We start from the raw sequence: 6,741 nt of genomic DNA on the forward strand, positions 1-6,741 counted from the left end.
AAATAAAAAACACAAAGAAAGCCCCAGTGGGTGGAAACAGAAACTGAGGAAGTTAGGGAGAAGAATATTCTTCCTGTAGAAGAGGAAGACATTTGTGCTTTTTGATTGGAGATACCACAACCCCTAGATACTTTTGGGAATTTGTTAGATATGCTTTGTTTTCATAGTGCCAAGTGGCCATGGTCCAGGAGTGCTAAAGTCTGGCCATGGTGGACACATGCTCCTTCTTCTATTCCCTGCTTAAGGGAAACATTCCTGCATTCCTCTGCCTCTGTTTGCCTATAATCCTAGAAGCATTCAGGTTATTGTTTACTATTCTCATATTCTGCAGGCAGACATGGTCTTACTTGAATAGTCTTGGGTCTCATATAAATTATTTCCTTATCTTTAGTAATCTTATGGGGTTCCGTACTAGGAAAATTCCGCTGCCTTTTAGTTCTGCATATCACTGAATTGATTGTCTCTTTAGATAGCTGATTGCCACACTATCTTGAGTCTCTTAGACATGAACAATTCACTATATGATTCTCTTCTCTCCCTCTCTGTCTCTCTCCTTCCCTGCCTCTGTCCCTGCTCCATACTCTCTCATTAAATGACTCGTTTCAAACTTCCCCTTGCATATAGCAATAGACGTTCTAGTCAGTGGTGGTGGTTACTCATATCTACACGTGATAATATTGCATAGAACCACACACATGCACACAAACCTACACACAGATATATATATGTGCAACTGGTGAAATTTTAATAAGGTCTATGGATTGTGCCAATAACAATTTCCTGGTTCTGTTATTGTTCTAAAACTATGTAAAATGTTACCAGTGGGGAACACGATGTGGAGAGTACACAGGACCTCTCCGTACCATTTTTGCAACTTACAGTAAATCTGTAATTATTTTAAAGTAGGAAAATTTGGTGTTACAAGATGCTTGTACTACCTGTGAAGCAAAATAATGTTATTTGAAAGTAAACTCAGAAGAATTATAAATGCATATTGCAAACTCTAGGGCAACCACTTTAAAAAGTTTTTTAAAAAGTATAATTGAGGGCACCTGGGTGGCTCAGTTGGTCGAGCGTCTGCCTTCGGCTCAGGTCATGATCCCAGGGTCCTGGGATGGAGCGCCTGCACAGGGCTCCTGCTTAGCAGGGAGTCTGCTTCTCCCTCTGCCCCTCCCCCACTGCTGGTGTTTTCTCTCTCTCTCTCTCTCTCTCTCTCAAATAAATAAAATCTTAAAAAAAAAAAAGTACAATTGATATGCTAAGATAGAAGAGTATATTAGGGCTCCAGAAAAACAGAACCAATAAGCTATGGGTGTGTGTGTAAGATATTTATTATAGGAATTGGCTCATACAATTACAGAGACCAAGAAGTCCCATGATCTGTTGTCTGTAAGCTAGAGAACCAGAAAAACAAGTGATGCAATTTGCTCCAAGTCTGAAGGTTTGAGAACCAAAGGAACTGATGGTAAGTCACTGCCCAAGACCAAATGCCCAAGAACCAGGAGCACTGCTGTCTGAGGGCAGGAGAAGATGGATATCCCAGCTCAAGCATAGGACAGATTTGCCCTCCTTCTGCTTTTTTGAATGGATTGGATGATATACCCACCCATAATGGTGAGGTGACCTTTACACAGTCTACTGGTTCAAATCTGACTCTTCCAGAAGCACCCTCGGCAAGGTGTCAATTCTTCCCAATTGATCTATAGATTCAGTGTAATTCCAATAAAGATTCCAGCAGGTTATTTTGTGGAAATTGACAAACTGAGTCAAAAGTTAATATGGAGAGGCAAAAGCCCAGAATAGACAGCACGATACTGAAGAACAAAGTTGGAGGGCTGACAATACTTGGCTTCAAGAAAAGCCACAGAAATCAAGATAGTGTGGCATTGAAAGAAAAGACAAATAGATTAATGGAACAGAATATAGAGCTTATAAATAGACCCACACAAAAATAGTCCACTTATCTTTAGCAAAGGAGCAAAGACAATATAATGGAGCAAAAAAAAAAATCTTTTCAACGGATGATATAGAACAACTCAACATTCATATGCAAAAACATGAATCTAGACCCACACTTTATACCCTTCACAAAAATTAACTCCAAGTGGATATTAGACCTAAATATAAATGCAAAACTATAAAACTCCTAGGAGATAACAAAGGACAAAACATAAATGACCTTGAGTATAGTAATGACTTTTTAGATACAACACCAAAGGTACGATCCATTAAAGAAGTGTTGGATAAGCAGGAGTTCATTAAAATTGAAAAAATATGGGGCGCCTGGGTGGCTCAGTGGGTTAAAGCCTCTGCCTTCAGCTCAGGTCATGATCCCAGGGTCCTGGGGTCGAGCCCCACATCGGGCTCTCTACTCAGGGGAAGCCTGCTTCCTCCACTCTCTCCCTCTGACTGCCTTTCTGCCTACTTGTGATCTCTGTCAAATAAATAAGTAAATTCTTTAAAAAGAAAAAAATCGGGACGCCTGGGTGGCTCAGTTGGTTGGACGACTGCCTTCGGCTCAGGTCATGATCCCGGGCTGCCGGTATCGAGTCCCACGTTGGGCTCCCAGCTCCATGGGGAGTCTGCTTCTCCCTCTGACCTTCTCCTCGCTCATGCTCTCTATCACTGTCTCTCTCTCAAATAAATAAATAAAATCTTTAAAAAAAAAAAAAGAAAAAGAAAAAGAAAAAAATCGAAAAAATCTGCTCTGCAAAAGACTGGGTCAGGAGAATGAAAAGACAAGCCACAGACAAGGAGAAAGTATCATAAAAGACATCTGATAAAGGACTGTTATCCAAAATATACAAAGAACACTTAGAGCTCAACAATACAAAAACAAACACACTAATTTAAAAATGGGCAGAAGACCGAAACTGATGTGTATTGAGAAGGTATACAGATGACAAGCATATGAAAAGATGTTCAACATCATATGCCGTTGGAGAATTGCAAAATAAAACATCAATAAGATATGATTACATACTTATTAGAATGACCAAAATCTAAAACACAAGTGATACCAAATGCAGACAAGAATGTGGAGCAAAAGGAGCACTTATTCATTACTGGGGGAATGCAAAATGATAATAGCCATTCTTGGGAGTCAGTTTGGTAATTTCTTACAAAATAGAACACACTCTTACCATATGGTCCAGCAATTATGCTCCTTGGTATTTACTCAAATGAACTGAAAATGTATGTCCATACAAAAACTTTTACAAGGATGTTTAGAGCAGCTTTATTCATGATTCCCAAAACTTGGAAGCAACCCAGAGGTCCTTCAGTAGGTGAATAGATACACAAACTATGGTATATCCAGAGTTTGGAATATTATTCAGTACTAAAGAAAAGTGAGCTATCAAACCATGAAAAGGCATAAAGGAAACTTAAATGCATATTATTAAGTGAAAGAAGCCAATCTGAAAGTGTTATACACTGTATAATTCCAACTATATGACATTCTGGAAAAGGCAAAACTGTAAGTAAAAAGATCATTGGTTGTCTGGGTTTGATGGTGTAGAAGGAGGTAAGAACAGGCAGAACATAGAATTTTTAAGGCAGTGAAGATACTCAGTATGATATCATAATCATAGATATATGCTGTTATACATTTGTCAAAACCTATACAATATATAATGACAAAGTAAACCCTAATTCAAACCATGGACTTTGGGTGATAATGATTTGGTTAGATAATCAGTTAGTTAGATAATCAGTTAGTTGCTGATATATATATATATCAGCAACTGATATATATATTGCTTTGATATATATCAGTTATATGTATATAACATATATATATATATATAACAAATGTAGCCTCCAGTGCAAGGTGTTGATGGGGAATATTGTGCATGTATAGGGATAAAGGGTATATGGGAACTCTCTATATATTCTGTTCAATTTTGTTGTGAGCCTAAAACTGTTCTGAAAAAATAGTTTATTAATTTTTTTTAGATTGTGAATTTCACCTCATTGGAAAGAAAAAAGAGTTGGATCTGCCCCCCAAGTTGTTGTTTGCCAACCCCTGACACAGATCCTTTGGGGACAGAAGCTGCTGTCACTCCAATGCCTGTCATCTATTGCAGTATAGCAAACATCTAAGTGGTATTTGTTTAGTGCACTTCTTTGTGACCAGCTCCAACAGCCGTATCTTTTTTAGCCTTCTGTTCCTAATCTACTACAAGCTACACATGAATTGTGTTCTTTTTGACTCTTTTAGTTATTCCAGGCAACTCACAACTCTATATAAATTTAAGGATCCGTTTTCCATTTCTGTAAAACAGGCCATTTGAAGACTGATGGGGAATTCATTAAATGTCAGATTGTGCTGGGTAGTATTGTCATCTTGACAATATTAAGATTTTTTTTTAATTTTTTTTTAAGATTTTATTTATTTATTTGACAGAGAGAGATCACAAGTAGGCAGAGAGGCAGGCAGAGACAGAGAGAGGGGGATGCCAGACTCGATCCCGGACCCTGGGATCATGACCCGAGCTGAAGGCAGAGGCTTTAACCCACTGAGCCACCCAGGTGCCCTGACAATATTAAGATTTAGTCCATAAACATGGGATTTTGTTGTTTTTAATTTCTTTCAGCAATGTTTTGTAGTTTTCTGTTTTTTACCTATTTGGATAAATATATTCCTAGTTATTGTATTCTTTTTGAAGCTATTGCAAGTTGAATTGTTTCTTAATATCCTTTGTGTATTATCCATTGCCGGTATGTAGAAACACACTGATTTTTGCATGTTGATCTTGTATCCCAAAATTTTGTTGAATTTATTAACACTAATAGTATTTATGTGGATTCTTGGGAAATAGGATCATATCATCTGTGAATAGAGAAAGTTTTACTTCTTCCTTTCCAATTTGATTGACTCTTGTTTGTTTGGCTGGTTTTTTTCTTGTTCAACTGCTCTGGTCAGCAATTCCAGTTCAAAAATAGGAGCTGTGAAAGCAGTCTTTCGTGTCTTGATCCTAATGTTAGAGGGAAAGCTTTCAGTATTTCAGCATTGATTATGATCTTAGCTGCAGATTTTTCATAAATGTCTTTTATCCTGTTGAGGAAGTTTCTTTTTATCCTAGTTTTCTGAGTGTTTTCAATTTTTTTTTTCTGCATCAATTGAGATGACCATGTTTTCTTTTCCTTTCGTTTTATTAATGCAGTGTGTTACATTGATTTGTTTTGTTACGTAGAATCACCCTTGCAATTCTTGTGATAAACCTCAGTTGATGATGGGCTTTAATCCTCATAATATGCTATTGGATTTGGTTTGCTAATATTTAAGGATTTTTGCTTCAGTATTCATAAAAAAATATTGGCCTATAGTTTCTTTTTTTTCCTTTTTATTTTTTTTTCAGGTGAAACAATTTTATTTCACAGTTGTCTTTAAAAACACAAAGACACTATGTTCTTCATATAAAAACATTAGTACAGATAACTATACTTACTAGAAAATGATTATATAGACCCTCTCAAACAAAAATCATACTTATATGGTTTCAGACAAGTTGCTTAGGAAAAACACATCTGGACTGATTCCTAAAACATACCATAAGACCACCCTGCATCTTTTGGTTCAAAGTATAGATTACTGTCATCAGTACATGTTCCTGAATTCTTACAGATTTGAGAATACACACATAGACTGGCTTGTAACTTAATGTTCCATCGGTTCATCAGCCTATTCTGCAGGTTCATCAGCAGGTTGAGCAGGCTGTGCCTTTCTCTGCAGTCTTTCTTCAAGACCTTCCAGGAATGGAGATACATCATCGTCATCATAAATCATGAACTCCAAGTCTTTACCAACAATTCCAATGGAAACATTCTTTGTAGTTAGGTCCTGTTCTGCTGGAAGCGTCTCTCGTAAGGCACGCAGACCATGTTTCACCAGTTCATTTAAATTGCACTCCATAAATCCAGACATATGTCTCTCCAAGTAAGTACGAGCTGATTGAGAACGGGCTCCAATGGACATGGCTCTACAGTCAAAATAGTTGGCAGACGGACAGGTTTGGAAAATGTGAGGGCCCATATCATCATAACCAGCAATAAGCAGTCCAACACCGTATGGTCTCCGGCCATATCACTGGGTTAGTATCTGGGTCTTGCTTCCAATTAGAGATACAAGACGAGACACAGGAAGAGGTCTGTCAAATACAAATCTGGAATCCAAACACTCCTGGTGCATAAAATTACATAACAGTCTAGCATCAGCAGTAAGTCCCGCAATTGAGATACCAATATGGTTGTCAACATGGAGAATTTTTTTCTGATGAGCTGCAAGCTCTGACTGTGCTCTCTTTAGTGCAACCAACACTGCATGGGTTTTTGATTTCAGACCAACCGTGGCTGAACCTTGCTTGACAGCTTCCATTGCACACTCAATTTGATGAATCCTGCCCTGAGGGCTCCAAACAGTGACATCATTGTCATACTGGTTGCGAAACATGGTTCTGGCGCGGATCTGGCTGCGGCCTCCTGCAGAGGTGCGGAATCAGGAAGGTTGCCCTTCTTTTTATTTTTTAAGATTTTATTTATTTATTTGACAGTGAGAAATCACAGTAGGCAGAGAGGCAGACAGAGAGAAAAGGGGAAGCAGAAATAAACAAATGAGATTATATCAAACTAAAATTATTTTGCCTAGCAAAGAAAACCACTAACAAATTAAAGGCAACATACTGAATGGGAAAAAACATTTGCCAATCATGTTATCTGAAAAAGGGACAATATCTAAAA

The 6,741-nt window shown here is 37.8% G+C and overlaps 1 pseudogene across 1 annotated transcript; it reads right to left on the reverse strand.

The window, feature by feature from the left end:
• Positions 1–5,662: 5,662 nt before the first annotated feature.
• LOC111162126 lies at positions 5,663–6,507 on the reverse strand (annotated as a pseudogene). Its single transcript, XR_002641559.1, has one exon. The product of XR_002641559.1 is annotated as a proteasome subunit alpha type-1 pseudogene (transcript).
• Between the last annotated feature and the right edge of the window lie 234 nt (positions 6,508–6,741).

This window comes from Enhydra lutris, unplaced genomic scaffold, assembly GCF_002288905.1.
Source record: "Enhydra lutris kenyoni isolate GAN:26980312 unplaced genomic scaffold, ASM228890v2 scaffoldscaffold4, whole genome shotgun sequence".
In the NCBI taxonomy this organism is placed as follows: domain Eukaryota; kingdom Metazoa; phylum Chordata; class Mammalia; order Carnivora; family Mustelidae; genus Enhydra; species Enhydra lutris.